The sequence below is a fragment of the Podarcis gaigeae genome, assembly GCF_964106915.1.
Source record: "Podarcis gaigeae genome assembly, chromosome: 6".
In the NCBI taxonomy this organism is placed as follows: domain Eukaryota; kingdom Metazoa; phylum Chordata; class Lepidosauria; order Squamata; family Lacertidae; genus Podarcis; species Podarcis gaigeae.
In genome coordinates, this window is record NC_139682.1 from 93,079,548 (window position 1) to 93,102,713 (window position 23,166).

The window sequence follows — 23,166 nt, forward strand, 5'->3', positions numbered from 1 at the left end:
AGCACAATACGTAATTGGATTAACGTTGCTGTTTAATTGACTAGCTACAAATTCATTTCCCTCGTTCGTCCTCATGCACCTTCCCACTCGCCCACCCCATACACACCTCCAGGACTTGCCAAGATCACAGAATGTACAGGAAAAGGAGGAAACTAAGAATCATAGAATCACAGAATTGAAGAGGGATCCCAACCCCCTCCAATATGGGAATCTCATCACGTGGGGCCCCGCAATTGAATATGTTGGTGGATCCACAGTAGAGATGTAATAAGCTTTTGAACTAGTCTTGTACAAAAAGGCAACAGGAATTAACCCTCCCTTCTTTTTTGTTTATTATTTGTGTACCTTAAGGGTTTGAAAACTGTTCTACATTCAGAAAATGAACAGTGTACAGAAGTGGAATATAAAACAGTACTGAAATATAAAAATCGAACTGGAATGTAAAACTGCAGAAATAGAATAGACTGGCAGTGCGATCCTAATTGTGTCTACTCAGGAGTAAATCCTATTAAATTTGTTGGGGCTTGCTGTGGGGGTTAGGTTTACGGCCTAATTTGAGAAGGTTTGGGAGAAAATAAGTTTTCAGCAAATGAACTGGTAAAGGTAAAGCGACCCCTGACCATTAGGTCCAGTCGTGACTGACTCTGGGGTTGCGGCGCTCATCTCGCTCTATAGGCCGAGGGAGCTGGCGTACAGCTTCCGGGTCATGTGGCCAGCATGACTAAGCCGCTTCTGGTGAACCAGAGCAGCGCACGGAAACGCCGTTTGCCTTCCCGCCGGAGCGGTATCTATTTATCTACTTGCACTTTGACGTGCTTTCGAACCGCTAGGTTGGCAGGAGCAGGGACCGAGCAACGGGAACTCACCCCGTCGCGGGGATTTGAACCTCCGACCTTCTGATTGGCAAGTCCTAGGCTCTGTGGTTTAACCCACAGCGCCACCTGCATCCCTAATGAATTGGTACCACAATACTAAAAGCATATGCTCAAATCACAGCATGCTTTATCTAAAGTGGCATGTGGCACAATCAACAGATTTTCATTCACAGGTCAAAGTAACCAAGTTGGGATGTGGAGAAGAGGTGGCTCTTCAGATGCCCTCCTGCAGAACAATAGAGGGCTTTCCGTACCTTGAATGTAGTTCAGTAGCAGATTGGCAACTAGCGCAGTGCTTTTAACAGTGGTGATGGGACGCCCCCCAAAAGTAACTGTGCAGCAGTATTCTGTACTAGCTGAAGCTTCCAGACCAAGTTCAAGGGCAACCCCACATAAAGCACATTTAGTGCTATAGTGCCTTGAGCCCCTGGCCCTGAAACCAGACCCTCCAAGTATCCCTGATTTGCAGGGACGTCCTTGATTTAGAGTAGCCGTCCCACTTTTCCTTAGTGGCTGGGGCAACTCAGATGTATAAAAGGGGTATAAATAGTAAAAATTCTCAACCATTGAACCTTTTGTGAAGTTACCTTATCTAATCTCCTAGCCTTGGGACTGAGAGGCTGCACATCTTCCAGTGAGAGAGAGTCGGCTAGCTCACTGTCTTCCCGTTCTTTTTGTTGTTCACCTCCCAGTTATACCCAACTATTGTGCTCCAAACTGTGCCCCTCAGCAAACCATTGTTCCAAATCAACACTGCTCCTGTGGAGTTTCAGCCATGAGCAGGCCATTCCTCAACAGAGTTGTACTCCTCAGCCTAGTCTCTGACACCTCGTTTCATCAGAGAAATGTTGGAGGGTATGTGAAACTATTGCATGAAACATCTGTAGGTAATTTGAGAAGGGCTTTTTAAAAATGGTAAAATACAATATAAGGAGAATTTGGAAGGCTCTGCTTAGATCAGGCATGGCCAAACTTGGCCCTCCAGATGTTTTGGGACTACATTTCCCATCATCCCTGATCATTGGTCATGTTAGCTAGGGATGATGGGGGTTGTAGTCCCAAAACATTGGGAGCGGAGTGCCAAGTTTGGCCATTCCTGGCTTAGATGAAACATATTTAGGAAGGAGGAGGTGAAGGAATTTCAATAAAATTACTGATTTTTTTTCATATGGCTTTGGCACACCTTACAGGCCTATAATTATTTCATAAGCCTCCTGTATCACAATTTTTTTTTTTTAAGTGGGGCTTTTTTAAGGCCCCAGGAATGGCCTTAGAAGCTTTTATGTGTTTGGCTCTTTTCAATCTGACTCTTGACCAGTATTGTGAAAAAAATAGGAAGCAATACCTTAAAATGTTAGAGTGCTAAATATGACAGAGATTAATGACTCTCCAGGATTCTCGGAACTGACTAGGGATTTGGAAAATGTCTTAATCGGGCACTCAACACATCATTAATATCAGAACATCCTGAGTACTTTGCTCCTGAAACTTCAAAGTGTTTCATTGTCCTTCAGAGTAACTGAAACTGCCTGGGTAGAGAACTTGCTTGGTGCTCCAAACACATTTTAGAACTGTTTCTTAAGACTGTTGGAAACTTTCAGGTTCAGCACATTAAATAAGCATTTGATAAGCAACGGAGAGTAGGGAGACCTGAATGCTTTCCTTGTGGAAACACTTATTTTGGAAGAATATCACCACACACACACACACACATCAGCAACACAAATTGCAATAATTTGGCACTGGAAAAATGGGATCCCCATTTACCATTTCAGTATTGCTTAAATTGCAATGGCGTGGACCTTATGGCAGGAACCGCCAGCCTGTTTCTGTTGCATGTTGGTGGCGAGTGGATGGTTTATGGTACAGTGTTACCTCGGATTAAGAACCTAATTAATTCCAGAGGTCCGTTATTAACCTGAAAGTGTTCTTAACCTGAAGCACCACTTTAGCTAATGGGACCTCCCGTTGCCACCGCTGGACGATTTCTGTTTCATCCTGAAGCAAAGTTCTTAACCAAAGGTACTATTTCTGCATTAGCAGAGTCTGTAACCTGAAGAGTCTGTAACCTGAAACGTCTGTAACCTGAGGTACCACTGTATGCGGGGCCATGTGTTCAGCCCTTTGCGGGAGGCCCTACTCATTTACCCAAATTAACATGACGCGGGTGGTGCTGTGGTCTAAACCACAGAGCCTAGGGCTTGCAGATCAGAAGGTCGGCAGTTTGAATCCCCGTGATGGGGTGAGCTCCCGTTGTTTGGTCCCAGCTCCTGCCCACCTAGCAGTTCAAAAGCACGTCAAGTGCAAGTAGATAAATAGGTACGGTTCCGGCAGGAAGGTAAACGGCATTTCCGTGTGCTGCTCTGGTTAGCCAGAAGCAGCTTAGTCATGCTGGCCACATGACCCGGAAGCTGTCTGTGGATAAACGCCGGCTCCCTCAGCCTATAGAGCGAGATGAGTGTGCAACCCCAGAGTCGTCCGCGAGTGGACCTAACTGTCAGGGGTATCTTGACTTTGACCTTTATGACCAAAAATATGTAGTTGGTATCCATTACTTAGCTCTCCCCTATGGCTCCTAGAAGATGTCCTGACCAAAAATATGACGGTGCTAAATGCATAAAAACGAGCCCTTGTGCTGGCTCCTACTAGCCTGCCAGGTTAGTTTAATCCAGCCAACTGTTTTTTCTGATTCCAAGGTGATATGAAAGTTCTGCCTGTAGTGGCTATTTCACATGCAGTTCATCACTTGTTATAGTCATCGCCTGAGAAGCATGCATGTGTGAAACAGTGTTAAGCTCAGTTATGAATCTGGATAGATAACTCCCCCCCCCCATTCCTGCCCACCTTCTCAATTGCTCACAAATAGGTGCTTAACTCTGCATCGAAACACATGTCAGAAACCTGCCATCAACCACTCATGAAACATGGGTACCACCAAAGGCACCAAAGACTTCTGCATCAATCTAACTCAAAGCGGTCATGCTCTCCTTAATTCCCTGAACCACCTCTCTCACTGTAGGAGTACAATTTCACTGAACTGCATACGTACAAAACAAGCCCCACAGAATAAAATTATGAAATGCAAAATAAGTAAGGCTTACTGAATCAACTTTAGTATGTGCCTTGTTCTCAGAATTCTTCATCAGCATCCCAAAGGCAGTGTAACAACACATTCAGAGAAAACTCAAAAGCTGCGTAACCTTGCACTAGCAAATATTAATCGCCTTTTCAAACTGTAACAAATTGCACCTGATAATCTGGCCTAGAAGCAGCAACAGCTGTACATCAAGCTGAGATTTGGGAGTCTGTTGCCATTTATTTACATCAAGGGAACATTTTTCCTCGCTTAACTAATATGAACCTTGTTATCTCCCTCCTTTGTCCAACTTATGAGCACTTAGGTAGTCTCTTCCATCCTCTCAATCTCTCTCTCATGAGCTGAGCTTGCTTTCAGCAGCCACAGATCTGATTAGGTTACCAGCTAATGGACCTACTCCTTTAACCCTAAGTCAGTGTCTTTCAGAGAAGCTAAGTGCTGGAAGGAGGGTCCTTGCATGATTCAGAAGACGACACAAGACAATGTCCTCTCTTTTAACAACCTGTTCAAACAACGTTTTCATTGAGCCCCACAACTGTTTGAGTGAAAGGAGGGTGGGGAAAGGTGCCAGAATTCCCAGTCAGTTCAGCACGGCATCTAAAAGCTAGGCTCTAGGCTCTAGGCCAGTGGTTCTCAACTTGTGGCTCCCCAGATGTTGTTGGACTACAACTCCAATCATCCCTGAGCTCTGGCCTTGCTAGCTAGGGGTGATGGGAGTTGTAGTTCAACATCTGGGGACCCACAGGTTGAGAAAGGCTGCTCTAGGCTTTTCTGAAACCCTATCTGCCTGCAGACTGAGGGCTGAGACCCTATCTGCCTGCAGACTCACCAGAGTGGTACATGCTCTGGTTATCTCCCGCTTGGATTACTGCAATGCGCTCTACATGGGGCTACCTTTGAAGGTGACCCGGAAACTACAACTAATCCAAAATGCGGCAGCTAGACTGGTGACTGGGAGCGGCCGCCGAGACCATATAACACTGGTCTTGAAAGACCTACATTGGCTCCCAGTACGTTTCCGAGCACAATTCAAAGTATTGGTGCTGACCTTTAAAGCCCTAAACAGCCTCGGTCCAGTATATCTGAAGGAGCGTCTCCTCCCCCATTGTTCTGCCCGGAACTGAGGTCCAGCTCTGAGGGCCTTCTGGCGGTTCCCTCACTGCGAGAGGCCAAGTTACAGGGAACCAGGCAGAGGGCCTTCTCGGTAGTGGCGCCCGCCCTGTGGAACGTCCTCCCATCAGATGTCAAAGCGATAAACATCTACCTGACATTCAGAAGACATCTGAAGGCGGCCCTGTTCAGGGAAGTTTTTAATATGTGACATTTTAGTGTATCTTTCATCTTTGTTGGAAGCCGCCCAGAGTGGCTGAGGAAACCCAGCCAGATGGGCGGGGTACAAATAATAAATTATTATTATTATTATTATTATTATTATTCTTCTTCTTCTTCTGAAGGTAAGCTCTAGGCTTTTCTGGACTCTGAGAAAGTGATAATCACAGGAGCTGAGTTGTACCCAACATTGATGGGTGGGGGGCTGAAGTCCTGCACGCATTGCGTGTGACGTCACACACATCACACATGCGTGACAACTGTCACACCGGGAGAGGCCTCAGCCCCATAGAGTTGGTGCACCTGGTAACAATAGCGATCTTGTAACATCACCAGAAGCAACCCTTTTAAAACAAGCCTCTTCAGTTGGTGGCATTGCCTACCAAGCCCCTCTTCCTCTCATACCCCACACATCAGGGGACATATTCATGGGAGACTATTACTGAGGCAACACTCATGCTTGTACCCCTTGCCTTGGAAATAGGGGCAGCTCTACCATTTGGCAGAGTGAAGCGGCTGCCTCAGGAGACAGATCCCAGGAGGACTGAGGGGAACAGCATTAACTCTTCAGCTGTTCCACTCTGTTGGACTACAGACCTGTGTGCACACCGGCCCCTAAACTAAGGCACTGCTCTCAAGAGCAATGGAGGCTGTTGACTCATTGCCAGCACTGAAGTCAGATTCAACTGTTTCCGTATATGGACCTTTCTTCTTCAGAATCTATACACCAGGCCAACTGCAATCATGTGTCCTCAGGACATTAAGGCAAGCTGAGAAACTCCACCTGTCCCTAGGCAGCAACTCAACTTCATTGGACTGGTCATGTTGTTCAGATGCCTGATTATCATCGTCCAAAGCAACTACAGTGGTACCTCAGGTTAAGTACTTAATTCGTTCCAGAGGTCCATTCTTAACCTGAAACTGTTCTTAACCTGAGGTACCACTTTAGCTAATGGGGCCTTCCGCTGCCGCCACACGATTTCTGTTCTCATCCTGAAGCAAAGTTCTTAACCTGAGGTACTATTTCTTGGTTAGCAGAGTCTGTAACCTGAATTAACGGTAACTTGAAGCATATGTAACCCGAGGTACCACTGTATTCTGAACTTAAAAATGGAAAGCGTAATGCTGGTGGTCAACAAAAGAGGTTCAAAGGCTCTCTCAAGGCAAACCTAAAAAAAAAAGTAGTATAAACACTGACAACTGGGAAACACTGGCCTGCGAGCGCTCCAGTTGGAGAACAGCCTTTACCAAAGGTGTTGTGGACTTTGAAGGCATTTGAACTCGGGACGAAAGGGAGAAACGTGCTAAGAGGAAGGCACGCTTGGCAAACCCTCACCATGATCAACTCCCGCCTAGAAACCTATGTCCCCACTGTGGAAGGATGTGTGGATCCAGAATTGGCCTCCACAGTCACTTACGGACTCACTGTTAAGGCTGTGTTCATGGAAAACAATCTTACTCAGCTACGAGTGATCGCCAAAGAAGAAGACTGTCAAAGAGAAGTAGAGCTGGGCATAGGCAGACTGACTTCTGTCTGACTGATTTCCAGAAGCTTCTATAAACATTATATATATGCACTCCCCACTAGATGTCCACCTCTTTAACCGCCCAGCATACATTTAAACTCTTCTCCTTTCCCTAGAGAGATGGATTGCACTGGTCCTGATGCGAAACTTCCTTATTTACTCAGCCCGCCCATGCATTTCAATGAGAAGTGTTGTGTGCAAGCCATAATTAATGCAGACTTGGGCCCTATAAATTTTTTATTGCCCTGAGCTAGTTGAGACTGCGTAGGCTCCCGAAATGTCAGTGAGTTATGCAGCTTTCCCCAATAAGTGGCAATGAAAACTTTATAGCATCCCCAACACTGCAGATTTTGTTTATGCTACTGATTTTAGTCCCCCTTTTAAAAAAAGAAAATAAAACCATGCTCTGTTTTCTCCTTGAAGTGCATTAGTTGCCATGGAAACAGTGATGTCAATCAAGTGGGCAGAACTTCAATGATGCCCTAAAGTGCTGACTTAAGCAAGGGGAAGCTTCTCCTGTAACACAGTTGCAGAATTTGATCCTAATCAGTTGCAGGAAGTTGCCGTGTGCAGAACACACAATGAAGCATACTAATGGCATAATCAGACTTCTTGTGCTTGAAATTAAAGATGTACAAATAAAAAAAATTAGAGCTGCAGAATTTAATCACCAGAATTTTTAAAATAACTTGATTTATTGTAGAGGCCTATTTTAATAGCAACTAAACATTTATATGATGCTTTGAGAATTCAGAGTCCTTTCTATACATTACCAGAGAAATCTGTACAACGGTATTGTATAGTGGGCCATAGATAGATAGTGTGTATTCTCTGCCTACAGTTTGGCACTTGAGGCAATGTACGATACGAGTAAAACAACAATAAATCACAGTAATGAAACAATTTTTAAAACGCAATTTAGAACACAAATCAGCAAGTCAAACAATTTGTACTAAAACATCCATAGAAAGGTCAACAGAATCCCAGTGGTATAGGGAGAAGCCAGCTCACACTGAAAGCCACAGAAGCCTTTCTCACAAAGCCATTTTTTATTTAATCACTGGAATGACAGCGAAAATGCCTCTGCTGGCAAGGTATTGCAGAAGAAGAAGAAGAAGAAGAAGAAGAAGAAGAAGAAGAAGAAGAAGAAGAAGAAGAAGAAGAAGAAGAAGAGAAGAAGAAGGGTTTGGATTTGATATCCCGCTTTATCACTACCCGAAGGAGTCTCAAAGCGGCCAACAATCTCCTTTCCCTTCCTCCCCCACAACAAACACTCTGTGAGGTGAGTGAGGCTGAGAGACTTCAGAGAAGTGTGACTAGCCCAAGGTCACCCAGCAGCTGCATGCGGAGGAGCAGGGAAGCGAACCCGGTTCACCAGATTACGAGTCCACCGCTCTGAAGCACTACACCACACTGGCAGAGTGTGGGTAAAAGTATCGCTTCCTATACCTTTAGAGGCTTCACTTCTCTCTAAAAAAAAGAGCTTCCCCAGCAGATCTGAGGGATTCCCCAGGAATTGGCACCTCTGAAACATAGAGACGCCACAGACCAAGCCAATTTTAAAGATCACCACCAGCACTTTGAGCCGGGCCTGGAAGCTAATAGGAAGTCAACAGAGCTGAGCAAGATTGTGGGTGAAATGCTCTCCTCTTGCAAGAGGAGAGATATGGAATTCTGCAATAACTGAAGTTCCTGAGCCATCTTGAAAGGCAGTACCTCCATCTGGCAACAGCTCACCGTGCAATAGTCAACATGAGATATTACGAATGCATAGGTGACTTACAGCCAAATCTTCATCAAAGAGAAGCAGCCCTGGGCACTGCCAGCACCTGAAAATCCAGCAGCAATTCAGGGTCCAGGAGAACACACAAGCCATGCAAGTTGTCCTTTTTTTGAGGGGGGGGGGAGAATGCCATCCATCGCATGCAAAACTGGCAACTCGCCAGCCTAAGGCTGAACATCACCGCCATCACCACTGCCAAACTTGTATAGATAAAGCGTCAGCATATTGCAACAATGCTGTGAGTATATCTGAATATAGAAAAGATTGTCATTGTGATTATCATCATGATTATTAAACAACTCCCAGTCATCATAGATGCAATGCCCAAACTGACTTCAACTGAATCTCAACTAGAGTTGCATGGTACAATTCTATCCTCCATTGATCATCACAGTTCCACCCATGTCACTCTAGTTAAGATTCTGTCAGTGTTTCCATAATGGAGAGGTTCATAATTCAACCCTAAAAATGTCACCCCTGGCTAGGAGATCAAAGGGTGGAAGCAATTAAAGGATTGTTGGGTTTAAATCAGATTGATTATGATTTTTCTCACCCTTTTTCAAGTTCAGATAATCCTCAAAAATCTATTTGCTTTTTATTTACTTAACTTTGCATCCTTAAACATCATTTCTTGATGTTCTGGGAAGGAAGCATTAAGCAGAAGGAATTAAGAACAACTCTACTAACCTGGGAAAACTGATAGGAGACATAGCAAGAGGAGAGAGAGAGAGAGAGAGAGAGAGAGAGAGAGAGAGAGAGTTAGTTTAGCGTCACGCAACTGATCCTAAAAAACAGCAGAGCAGCTCTATCATCAGCTATGAGCAAGGAGAGCTCTACACAACCTCTAAACACAGAAAACCACATGCTGGACAGAAACAAGTGAGGGCTTGCAAACACTCCCAGAGTCATTCAGCTGACTACTCTTGGAAACAGAATGCTTGGCTTTTGGGAAGGAGATTTATTGTAGGAAAAGTGACTCCTCCAACCCAGTTGTCATGAGTTTAACGGCTTGATTGAAATCCTTATTATGACACAATGGGCTGGATACTGCAGCAGTTATTTGCCACTTCTTCTAAAGGGGTACAAAGTCCATAGCCAGGGGGAGATGGAGACAAGGGCCAATGGCCAAGGTAATGTGTACATCAAGTTGATGCACAACAACGGAAACCCAGATCTGAACATTTGTCTATGTTTGTTTTTAATTCATTTTATTTATATAAGATGGTAATAACTGTTAAGGGCCCAGTGTCCCAGAACCTGTCAGTCCAGTAATTTTGTTCAGGTGAACAAAAAAAGTGGCATATGGGAGCTGGGTTTTTTCTAAGTGAGCAATATTATCTGCACATTTCCCCTTCTATTTCTACAAGAAAAAGGGCAAAATACTTTAAATTATGCTGTTCGACAGTGGAATTTGCTGCCAAGGAGTGTGGTGGAGTCTCCTTCTTTGGAGGTCTTTAAGCAGAGGCTTGACAACCATATGTCAGGAGTGCTCTGATGGTGTTTCCTGCTTGGCAGGGGGTTGGACTCGATGGCCCTTGTGGTCTCTTCCAACTCTATGATTCTATGATTCTATTCTATGCTGAAAATTCACAGGAGAGGAGGAAAGGCCCATGGCTTGCCCCCTGGTGACTTTGGGCCTGGACCACAATGAGCAAAAACTCTTCCTAAAACCAAACCAAATCACCTCAAAATTGATAGAAGATCTGCCACCTTCCGCATTGTGTTTCCCATGCACAGTCACCTTCATTTTATAATGATCCTGTGCAAAATCCTATCAATTCCCAAAGAAGTGCTGTTTATTTGCATAATAATGATGCCATAATTCACAAGGCAGCCTCCTTCCCTCCGCCTCGTGACATTGCCTTTGCCTTTGAAGTGGCATGCCGAGAAGCTGTGATGGTAATACAACTGCTGATCAATCGCATCTTAACTGCTCTGGTTCCACAAAGAAGGCTTAGCGTGGATCATATCAGGTACCCGTGGATTTTCAGGAGAGACTTTCCAGCATTGCACTGTGGAACACGCCAGCTAAACAGGACCAGTTGTCAAGAGCATCCTATGCCAACACAATCTGCTGTGGTGTCCTAATCTGGAGCTTTCTGCAGGGCTATGATTTCAGGAGCTGGGCTTAACCCACTCACCCCCACCCTCACGACCAGTGGCATAGCGTGGGTTGTCAGCACCCGGGGCAAGGCAAGTAATTTGCGCTCCCTAACCCGTGGATTTGCGCCCCCTAACCCTAACCCCCAGATGTTGCGTCCGGTGCGGCCGCCCACGCTACGCCACTGCCCACGACACATGATTTTTCCATGTACAGATCTTCTGAGGTCTGGGACAGAATCTGACATTGGCCATGGATTCTGCAGGATCTAATCTCACTTTCAAACTTCCCAAATGTTTATGGAATTATATTATTATTATTAATTATTACCTACAGTACACTATGTATTTATGGAACACCATTCATGTAAAATGGTGTTCTAAAGGATAACAAAAGCAAAACACAGCTGTCTGCCCTCAAATTTAAATTTAGAGGATGAAGACAGGTGGTAAATGTGAACGCCCGGGACTCTGGATTGGTTTCCGTTGCTAATGAGGACTAGAGATTATGCTTGAAAACATACAAGCTGCCTCTAGAAATGGCCCCAGTTCTTAGGACCAGAGATTCTGGCCCCTGCTTTGAAATGTGAAACTTCCTCTAGGCTCTCAGCTATAAGCACATCCATACCATCCATCATCCATCATTTTTACCTCCCATTCCTTATTTTTCTACCTTTCCCCCTGCTCCCCTCCAATACAATTCCTTCTTGCAACAACTCAGTGACAAAGCTACAAATCAGGTGTCTGCATGCTGCTTGTTGGTGCCATTCTTTTGTCTGAAGTGCAGAATTGTGGCTTTCTTGGTGCCAAATTTAGATGAATTTTATTATAGGTTAGTGATCCAAAGGTTGAGGGATTCCTTACCATTCCCTAAGTGACTTTCACCCCAGATGCCCTGTTCTAGGGGTTACATCTCTCCCCTACTTTCCTTTACATATTATGTTTTGTGAGAAACATTCTCTTTATGACATGTGGTCAAGTTCATGCAACAAGGACAGCTGGAAAGACATTCTCATAACTTGTTTCTTCTCTAGAAACAGCAAGTTCTGAGACTCTTATAGGAGGTTTTTCTAGACTGTTCAAACTGCATTCGTTTTTCATTGAGCAGGGTGAATCTGTTTCAGGTTACATATAAAAGATAACACCTTGCCTTAGCTTTTTAGAATTTGTTGTCCTTTTTAGCTCTTTGATTTGAAGGGATTTAATTACATTTTTCACCTAAATAGCATCCCTTGCAGATCTATAAAGTAAACTAATACTTGAAGTAAAATTAGTGATTTATTCAGGTACATGAACAAAAGGTCAAGTGACAATGGCAATATTCCATTCAGTAAATCCTCATGGATGAGAGTCTGGGTGGTCTATTATTGTTCCAAGCTGCTCAGTTAGAAACAGGAATCCTTTTTCCAATAATAATTAAATCTGGGGTTAAAATGCTACCTTCCATTGGTGCAATACTTTATCCATTATTAGCATCTTCCACGCCTTCAATTAAAGTTGTGTCATTCTTCCACTTTTGCACAATTTGGAAATTAGCAACCACCCACTCAGCTTTCATTCTGAAAGCCATAACCTATTTGCTATTATGTATGTCCTTCACAGATTCAAAAAGGTACAAACAACATAGCCTATTTGATTTTTGCAAATAGTTAAATAACCAAAATTGCATGTTCAAAACATGCATTAAATTAATTACAATTGACCAGTGACAAAGAATGAATTTTGTGTTTTGTTTTTGTTTTCACAACTTTTATTGTTTATTGTCACAGCCATCCTGCAGAGTACATCATTTCAAATCTCACTTTACACATGTGGAACTGAAGTTAACAGAGAGAGCAATTTGCTCAAGGCCACCCAGTGAAGTAAGTACATGACTGAGGCAGAACCTGAGTCCGGAACACCCAGCTTCAAATGAAGCACTCCGTCTTCTGCAACACATTGCACAGAGCAGACAATTTGAAAAGGGAAATCAATCGCATGCATGCACAGCAGCTGTGGCAGAACAGGATCAGGCAGTGCCTCCAGAAAAATTGAAGCACTGGAAGGGACTCTGAGGGTCATCAACTTTGTTTTTCTTTAAAAAAGAGGCAGGCAAAAGTGTACTTCAGTCATCAAAATTCAAAGTAACCATTTGTGAGCCGGCTCTAGATGGGTACTTTTTAAAGCTGAGTCACAGAACTGAAATCCATGCGTGGTAAATCAAAAGCAGATAGGCTGAGGGAGTATTGCATCTGCCATCTTCCTTGCATGCCCCCCATATCCCTTAATGACTGTTAATGGCTGCAACCTGATCCAAGGCTTGGATCTGAAGGAAAGGGAGATCCCCTCTTTGATCCCAGACCTTTCCCTGCTGCCGCCAAGGAGAAGAAAGCAAACAAGGGCGGCAGCCACGGTGAGCTCTGCCGTTCCACCTGCAAAGCGGCTCCTTTCCAGCCACTTGTCCCATGGCATGAACCTCTTGGAGCAGGGAAGAGGGTGACCAGGTGCAGAAAAGATTTCGATCTCCTTCTGGGGCAGAAGAGGCGAGAGCTGAACCACTGGGTGGGAGGAGCCAAGCGTCGAAAGGGCAGACTTAATTAAAGAGAAGCAGTTAATGAGAAACCGACTCTGATCAGGGGTGACAGCCAGGAGCGCAAGGCATGTTTATGCCCTCTGCCCACCAGCACAAATGTTCTTTTTCATACTCCCAGCAGTCTATCCACCATGCAAGGTGGAGATGAAAACGACGTTATCCTGGTCTTGGAGCAGATAGTCCAGCTCGCCCATCAACTCCCAATCTGCCCCATTGATCAGCACCAAGATTCCCGGCCGCACAGATTCTCCCTGCACGAACAGTTCCGGCCTCTCTTTCAGCAGGTTCTCTTTCATCCACACCAGCAACTTTCGGACATCCCAAGGTCTTTCCTGGCGGGGCAGAGTCACCCGGTGCTTCCTGATCCCGCCAAACAAGAGCTCTGCTCCACCTCCGCACTCCAGCTGCAGGGACAAGGGCGCCGCCATCTTTGGTGAGGGCACGGCGCTGCCCGCACCGGAAGCGCGACGCCGCGTCTGCTTCCGGGGGCGGGGGAGGTTGCCCAGCAACCACAAAGAATGGATTTTTGACGTTCTGGGGCAGAAACAACAATATCAGCAAATTTGGTTCTATTCATCTTCTAGGAAGTGCCTTTTTTTTCTCCTTTAAAAATGTTATGGGGTACTCTCATTTTGACTCAAGAAAATCACCATTTTATAGTTCAAATAGGGGGAAATAAATACAGTAAATGGAAAAGTACAAAGATTCACACAATATTTAGGTATGCGTACCCCTGCGTACCCCCATAAAAAAGCACTACATTTGGGTTTTACTCAAGAGCAGGGCTTTTTTCTTCCACTACAGGTTATATAGAAAGAATGAGTTCTTCCCAGTGACTATTGTTATAGATGCTCACTGATCTTACTATGTATAAATACACACAAACACACACACATAAATCCACTTATAAATATCAGGCCTGCTGTATCTTTTGTATTTCATGGTCTCTTCATCTCAGTGTTCACACGTGTGCTGGGGGGTGGTTTCCTCTTTTGTGACCATGTATATCCTGCAAATTGATAAATCTTTTGAAACAGGCTCCAGGACATGAAATTGTATGCCACAATTTCTGCTAATCTTTATGGCGCCACAATACTCTTTGTTGATTTCACTGCCACAGATTAACATGTCTAAACCTCAGGAATAAATTGAATTGGTCCTAAAGACAGACAGGCATACAAGAAAGCTGGTTCTAGCACTCTTTATTTTGCTGATTGTACTGGTAGAGCAAGAGAGCACGATTCTGAATTATGCCAGCAAATCATAGGAGGCATTTGGGGTTCTATCAGAATTTCCAGGACTCCCGATTCACAAGCCACTAATAAGATGGTTTAGCTGCCTCACCATAGTCAAAGGGAATAATCATGGGAACATTGGTGAAATGCTTGCCATTTGTAAGTGGTCAGTCAGCGGTGCTTCATTTTTTAGATTGCCTCCCTTGCTCCTGGATTTAAAGTGCTAAATGCAATATTAGTGGCAACTAATATATCCCAATAGTGGCAAAATGCAGGAAACCCACAGGTTTCTCCGCATCCTTTTGTGAACTGTCCCTAATCACAGAAACATAGAATTCTAGGGTCGAAAGGGACCTCAAGAGTCATTGTTCCATGCTTCAAATTTCATCATTACCTTTCCCCAGTACCAAGCAAGACTGACCCTCCTAACTCTAGAAGTCTGAAAAAGGGCCCTTACGCTATGCTAATAAAGGACCGGCTTTAGTTATGTAGCTATACACAAAAAGTGTTCTCTGGTGCATGTTTTATTTCCTTGAAAACACTATGCACAGAAGGTGTTACATGTGCAGAAGATCCTTGCATGACTAAATAGAACTGAACGGAGGTGAGCCTACATCAGACAGTAGATTTGGGGCGCCATTAACACGGGTGTCTTAGGGAGGAGCAATGGGGTCATCGTTCCCTTCCTTTCCCAATACTTCAGGTCACATTGCAGCAGTTAAATATATCTTTATATTAGTTATTTATGTTAGAAGAAAGTAACAACAGATAGCCTGAACTACCAATGTGAGAAATAATATACTTCGCTCTTTAGTATTTTTGGGAGGTGTTTGTATAAAATGGAGTTCTAACAGGCTTCCAAACCTTGCAATAACTCTTTCCACACACACACACACACACACACACACACACACACACACACACCCCACCATCACCACCACCACAACCCATTGCACATAATGAAACCGCTTCCCTGCCCTCATGGGAACCCAAAACACTACCCCCTGGCCATCAAGAGTAGCAAAGAGGGCAATCAGCCTCTGATACACAATTCCCTGGAAAGTTCCACAAGCCTCCATGAAGTGTTCGGTGTTTGCTAGGATCAGTCATCACCAACCTGGTAGGCTCTACAGGTCATGTACTACAGCTGCCATCCATGGGGCTAAAGGAAGTTGTAGTCCAAAACATCTGGAGGGCACCAGGTTGGCCAAGGCTGGCCAAGATCATGTTGGTGAAAGCATTTAGGATCATGCTGTAAGGCAACAGTTTTCCCAGCTGCTGTTCATTTCAATCTGGCCAGCACAGGAGACCATCCCCTATGGATTGTGCCTCACGCTAATTAGTGGAAGCAGGAAAGATGCCGTTGGGATTTTTCACCACACCAAAATGGGCTAGCCCTGAAACTAAATCTAAGTATTATTTTTTTACAGCAACAAAAGTGATTAAATGTCCCATTGAGCAGTTTAATTTGGTGTAAAGTTACTAGAACATGGTGTGATTTAAAGTACTTTGAATAAAAAAATCAGCTGGCGCCACTTCAAGACAATGAAAATCAAGTATTTTAGGGAGGTGGGGTTTTTTCATTTCCTTCCTTTGCAAAATAGCAGTCTGTATCCCTGAGCAGTATTCATTTTGAGACCCATGTATTCTGACTGCCCATGGCAATTTGTTATGTGTGGATTTTATTTTATCCTGTCATTCATCCAAAGATCTAGTTCCCATTTCAGTGCAACATAGGTGAATATGGATTGCTTTTTTATTGTTAGCTACCAGGGTTTCTTAATTATTTCTTATATTTAAAATATTTTAAAATGTAAGGTGATATGCATTGCATTTTAAAAGTTATCCCATAATTTTAAATTTTTACAAAATGTACATTTAATTTAATCATTTTTAATGCACAGTGTTTCTGCTTCATTAGTGCTTTGTGCTCATTTGTCAGAACATGAGAACACCCCCTTTTTATTGTCTTAAAACGGCAGTAGGACCTAGAATAGGGATGGACTATATGGAACTGGCGGAAATGACTGGCAGAATCCAAGACCAAGGAGAAGAGTTGGTGGAAGAAGATTGGAAGAAATTTAAAGTTTATCTACAGAAACATTGTAAAATTAAGGAATGTTAGAAGGATGTTGGAATGAAGTAATGTGGTTTTAGCAGAAATGATATAAAGGATTAAGTAAAAATGGATTGTTAATTGGTGAAAGAACAGAATGTAAAATTATAGTATATTAAGATAAATCATTAGGATAAAAATAAAGATGGAAAGGATTTGCTGACATATCTAATTGAATTAGAATACAAAAAAGGGAGGTGTGAGGAGGTCAAGGAAATAAGCAAAGGAAAGAAAGTTATGTAAAGGATTGATTTTTTAAAAATTATCTGCATCTTTTTTCGTGTTTTTTTTCTTTGTTCTTGTATTGTTCTTTATTTTTTCTTTTTGTAACCTTTAAAATCTCAATAAAAATCTATGGGGGGGGGGGGGAAGGACCTAGAATAGGGAGAGCCAAACTGGTAACCTCCAGAGATTGCTGAATGCCAACACGCATCATCCCCAACCATTGACCATGTTGGATGAGACAGAGGGGAGCTGGATTCTAGCACCACCTGGAGAGCACTGCATTGGTTAGCCCTGGGCTAGAATGCTAAGTCCACAGCTTTGTTTAATTGAAGCTGAACATTTAGGGAAGAAACCTGGAATAGCCCTGTGGAAAGCTGTGCTCCCGCAACCCTGTCCCACCACAAACATGACCTGCAGCCGCAACAAATCAGCTCCAAATTATGGAAGTCTCAGTAGAGAAACAGGTAACCCTTCAAAAGTCACAACAATGCACCTCTGAAGAAGGCACACGTGTGCATAAAAGCTATGTTTCAGAACATAGTCCAAGAACAGAGCCAAGCATGAAAAGCCTTTAAGATATTAAACACAACAGGCAACGCTTTGCCAAAACCAGGTAAATAAAGTAAACACTTCCATGGCTTAATCCTAAAAGTTTGTCCTTGGCATGCATGTCCCCACATCCACAATAAACAGAATGGCTGCCCTGTTCCTTGGCCCTAGGGTCCCAAACAGAGGCATTTGTCCAACATTCTCCATATTTTCACTGCATATTGCTGCTCTTCAAGAGAGCTGAGTAATCGTACTTTTGCAAAAGAGATGGGAGTCCTGTGTTGGGGAGGCAACCCACGTCCCTCCCACCCTATGCTCAGGTATAGTAATCCCAATATTGCTTAGAGAGAAATGTCACAACAGTCAAACAATTTCAAGCTGATTTTCCTATATAACTGTGGTTGTGGTCCACTAAGATAGAAGTGCGCTATTTTTCAAAACTGCAGTGTTAAAGAATGTGATTCAGTACCTGGAGTTCTAAGCTAAGAGGGATCCCGGTCCAAATTTAATCTCCATCATAGACCCACTGGGTGATTAATTCACTGCCTCTTAACCTTAGTTCCCTTCTGTAAAATTGCTGCAATACTGAAAGCTCAGTAACTTAGCAAAATGTATATTGTTATTTATTACCTCTAGAAGGCACATATAAATGCTGTCCTTCATATTCACATTTAGAGGTAATGAAGCAAATTCATTCTCCAGAATTCAAAAGTGAATACTATATATACTCAGAATTTTGATTCACACACACACACACACACACACACACACACGAGAGTATATAAAATTGCTAAGCTGTTCCCTTGTACTGGACTGGTTTCTTCTAAGGCAAATGTGTAAGTCTTTCCAGATACACCATTTTTTTTATCGTTGTACATTAAATGGCTGTGTCACTGGAAGGTATGATTCACTTAAACTTTAAAGCATAGAAAAATTTAAATTATCTTTTCTCGCCTAGTGTCTCTCCTACTGTCTGTACTGGGAACAAAGGGACAAATCCCCATACCAGCAGCTTGATAATGTGCCTTTCATCAGTATCTATTTATTTATTTTCATTTTACTCCTGCATATTTTGGTTATTTGAACCAGGGCAGGCTTTTCTGGAATAGAGAAGAGATGGGCGTCTGATAATGGATTTGAATCCTGCGTGTTTCAAGAGAGGAGAGCTTTTAAAAAGCAAATACACACACACCAGATGTTTTAAAAGCAAGGGGGTAAAGGAAAAGGAGGAAAGCAATAAGTGCAGTACAAACCTACATACAAAGCGCTCGTTTCAGCAAATTTTGCAAGGGCTTTAAATAACGTGTGTCAACGCTGTTTTTCATTGTTTTGAAGCAAATTGTAGTAAAGTGGTGATGTGACAAAAATAATAATAAATAGCAACTATTAGTATACATGATCAAGCCACAAAACCGTGAATTTCGTTTATTTCAATCCAGAAGTTAAGAACGTGGTGGTTTCTCTCCCGTTAAAATCGGTGGGATTCCCATTAACTTTGGCTGAATCGCGCACTGAATATGACGCTAGAGCACACAAATTCAGAGAAGCCCAGAATAGGGCTCAAGAGATGTATAGAAAAGGATCTCTTCAGTGATCTGAAAAAGACATGCTCTAAATTTCTGCCCTTTTAAAACAACGGAAAACAGCAATAGCAACGTTGCATTGTTTTAACTTCTGCTATGCGATATTGCCATAGAAATTCAGCGCATGGGGAAAACGGATCAGGAGTTTCCCGAAGATTTTACCCTTCGCAGTGGGGAGTTAAAGGCTGCAATACTATGCCTGTTTGCCTGGGAGTAAGCCCCATTCAACGCAGTGAGACTTGCTTCTGAGCAGGCACGAACAGAGCTGCTCTGTGCTCTGCCAAAACATCACAAAATACCGCTTTTTACACGGATTCAGGTTGCAGAACCTTTCGAGGTGAGAGGCGCATTTGAAAGGAAACCACCAAACGATAATTTCTACGAGGGCTGAAAGTGGTTCGCGAGAGTCTTTGTTTTCCATGGCCTATGGACACACACCGTTTTTTCTTTTCTTTTTAAGAACACCAACCACACAATACAGCCTTCAAAACCTGAGCACCTGGTGTGACGACCCTGCCCTGGGTGTCTACATTAAGACCACCATCAGCAATCTCTCTCCTAAACCACAAATCATAGGTTATTCTTTTCACATCTACAAATGCGCGGAGGGGGAGCGCGATCTTTCTTAATTTTCTCAAAAGCTGGCGCTGTGCAACTTTCCCCACTCATTCTCTTTGCCGAAACAAGAATAAATTTAATGGGGAAATATCACAAAATAAAGCGAAAATGCTCTGGATATACATAACAACCCTAGGGACGGCTGGGCCAGGGACTCAGTCCCCCAACAGCCAGATGGAACGCTAAGTGAGCGGAGGTGATGCGAATTAATTCCGTTTAATGCAGTTCCACGCCGGCTGTGGAGTTCCGCAAACACTAAGTTTCTCGGAGTTGTGGCCAACAAAAGCGTCCTAGTTATTTTGCATCCAACGCCTCAGGTTAGGTTCTGGGGATCCACTGTGGATCCTTTTCCTGCGACCACGTTGTCGCAGCAGCCACCTGGCCCAATGCTGGGACTCATCATCGCCCAGGAACAACCGGAGGAGGAGGCTGCCGTTATTTACCTCGCAGTTTTTCCAGGGAAAGGTTGGGAACAAACGGCTTGAAATCCGGTCTGCGCCTGGGGCGATTTGCTCGCCCACCGGTGGCAAGATCCATTTATACAAGACGCAGCATTTAGAAAGGGAAGACAGACCCGCGAAGGGAGACGCGAGGCTGCTGCCTGAGGCGCATTACATTGCACGGGAAGGGGGAGAGAGGGAGGGCGCTGGAGAACGAGTTTTCCTCCAGTTGATATAATGGAATTAGGAGAGCCCACTCCCTCCCTAGGGGATCCCACCAGAGGAAAGAAAACGGGGGTGGGAGCCACGCAGATTCCGAAGGAGAGATTAAAACTGGAGGGTCTCTCCGTCCTCTCTCTCCACTGAGCTTCCAAAATAACGAAGGAGGTAGGTACCCCCAAAGAAACCCCAAAAGACCCGAGTCTCCCCGGTGCCTTTTACTTTCCTAGGATCCTGCTAGAACCCACCCCTCCCCCACTCCAACAAGGCAAGCAGCCAAGCAGAGATTTGCTTTAGCAGCAGAATGCAATGAAAGTTGTTGTTTTCCTCTTTATAGATGGTTTTCTATTTGTCTCAACTGGAGGGAGTGGGCGGAAGAATGATGGCTGTATTTTTGTTGGAGCTGTAGAAAACACGCACACGCGCACGCACAAAACAGCAACTGTTAAAAAAAACGAGTAAAGAAAAGTGAGGAAACCGTCATTTTTGTGTCTTTAAATTAGTGGTTCGAAAATGCAAGAGGCTGTTGATTTTCTGGAGATCTTAAAAATGCAGAAATGCTTTGTTCTCTCCCCCGCCCCCGCCCCCCGCCGGACATGGAGTGAAGGGGCCATCAAAAATCACAGCAGAACAGAGACACCCAGACCCTTTAAAGTCGGTGTCAGTAATTTGTTTTTTCTTCGCTCATCAGTGTAGGAGAAGAGATGGAGCTAAACGAAATTAAAAATGCCCCTAGATGCAAAATAACAAAATGCCCTTAAATGCAAAATCGAGTGTTTGTATTTTGTTTAAGGTCTGAAGTCCTGTTTGGCTTATTTCCTGACAGACTCCAACAGGAGTGGCTGATGTTCATGCAGAAGGCAGCGAAAGTCGGGGTAAAGGGGAAGAAAGGGCTATTAGTCTGTCCCCAGCTACGCGCGCGCGGAAAGTGGGAATCCGCGACAGATCTCTGGAAAGCGCGCAAAGCGATTAAAGCCGAGCGTCGCAAAAGGCGCCCGCGCTCTGGCGCGCAAACAAGACCGCGAGAAAACCCGCATCTCCAGAGGCCGCTGCTTGCCAGTACTTGGCCCCATCACGACAGCAAATCGATGGGGCGCAAACATTCAGCCCCCCACCTCTCGACTACAGTCTCCGTGCACCTCTGGGTACAGACAGTTGAAAACAAGGAACCTCAGGACACTTCCCCACACTGGCCATTTAACCATTTCATCTGCCTAAATCTGCGGTTAAGCACGCTTCCCACACCTGCGAAAGACGCAGCGCACCTGCCCTTTCTCCTGCGCAAGCTTCACTGAAAATAATATGAGCGCCGCAGAAAATGCGCATTACCATCCGAGCTTAAGATTCAAATTATTTACATATTATCCAGAAGCTTGTATTCTATGGCCCACGCAAAATCCTCTTTTAATTTTCTATCCTCCGCTTCTCCCTCCGCACTTTTACCCCTCTCCTCTCCCTTCCTGTTTATCTGTCCCCCCCCCCACTTTTGGTTATTTACTTGCTCCATTCAATTACTTTTAGGTGTTTGCACTACGTGGTATACGAATGGTGACGCGCAGGGCACGCTAAAAACGGTTTTATACAAAACCACATTCATAAAATGCATTATAATATATAACCACTGTCGCGCAATTCTCGTGCCTATGTACCTAGGCAGGCTGCGTAAAAATCTAACCCCATTTCGGGAAGAGAAAACTCCTTGATTTGGAAAACATCAGCGGTGCGGACAAAGGAGGCGAGAGAAATCGGGGCTTGCCACTCCGAATTTAGAAAACCTGTCTTTTCGTTCTTAGCCCAAAGCGTCGCCTTTCGCTCGGCAACCGGCGGTGAGGGCGAGTTCCCCTCTCCTCAAATACAAGGAAGGGGAAGGAACACACACACCTTGCAACCAACCCCCTTTGGGTCCAGATCTGGGCTCCCCTCCGCGCCGAGGTTCAATAATCAAGTTACATTTCGACACGGTGGGAAAGAGAGGATTTTCTGCTGGACGCAACAACATAGATATTCCTCATCATAGCCCAGTCAGTCTCGAGGGATGGGGGGGGGGGGGGAATCGGGCTGCCCAGTTCGTCCTCTCCGCCCGCCCCTCCCAAAGGAAAGGCGGTTCCAGTCCGGTCAGGAAACCGAAGTCTCCGGACGTCGTGGTGCAAGCGAGGGAGGGACACTGACACAGAACGACGCTTCCCAGCCTTAAGTGAATTGGAGAAGGCCGAGAAAAGACATCAGAGAGGAGGCCAGGGGTATATCACCACGATAAGAGGTGACTTCGTCTCTCTCCTTACCGTCCCCAGGAGAGAGAATGAATTCACTCGACAAAGAAATCGGATCAAGTCGCAGCCGAGAATCGGAGCAAGACCCGCACCTTCTTCGTACCTATTCCACCTTGGATCTTTCCCGCTCCTGGCCTCTACCATCCTCCCTCGTTTTCCACTAGTAAGAACAACCAAAATGCGCAGAACCATTGGAGAGGAAGAACCAAAGCACGGGCAACCGAACCCTCTCAGCTTATCTCAAATTTCACTCAAATCCAGATTCGGTTTTCTGGGTGGGGAAATCTGATTTGGGAGTCGGGGTGGGAGGGAAGGAAGGAAGACATCTAACAGGAAAAGAAGGTGTATTTTATAGCCTGAATCCGAAACAACCACGTTATCCGAACTAACGTGGATTTAATTCGATTTGCGTCCTATTAATCCGGGTACAACCCAACCACTTTAACGAGGCTGTGATTTCCAGACTGGATCACTGCGGCAAAGGTGATGGGTTAGTCAACCGTTCAGAGAAAAGAGTTGCCTTAAAACAAAACAAAAAGAAAACACCTCTCTCTCCTCAACTGACTTGAAATTGGCAACACACTTCGACTTCGAACCACCCTCTATCCTGGGAACTTGGTTCCAGTAGC

The 23,166-nt window shown here is 44.4% G+C and overlaps 1 protein-coding gene and 1 pseudogene across 2 annotated transcripts in view; both read right to left on the reverse strand.

The window, feature by feature from the left end:
• Nucleotides 1-23,166, reverse strand: part of LHX4 (LIM homeobox 4) — a gene marked incomplete at its 5' end in the record, with an annotated part of 81,402 nt that overhangs the window by 52,476 nt on the left and 5,760 nt on the right. The gene's annotated exons all lie outside the window — the stretch shown is intronic.
• LOC310847808 (ubiquitin-related modifier 1 pseudogene) lies at nucleotides 11,970-13,743 on the reverse strand (annotated as a pseudogene). Its single transcript has one exon. The product of its transcript is annotated as a ubiquitin-related modifier 1 pseudogene (transcript).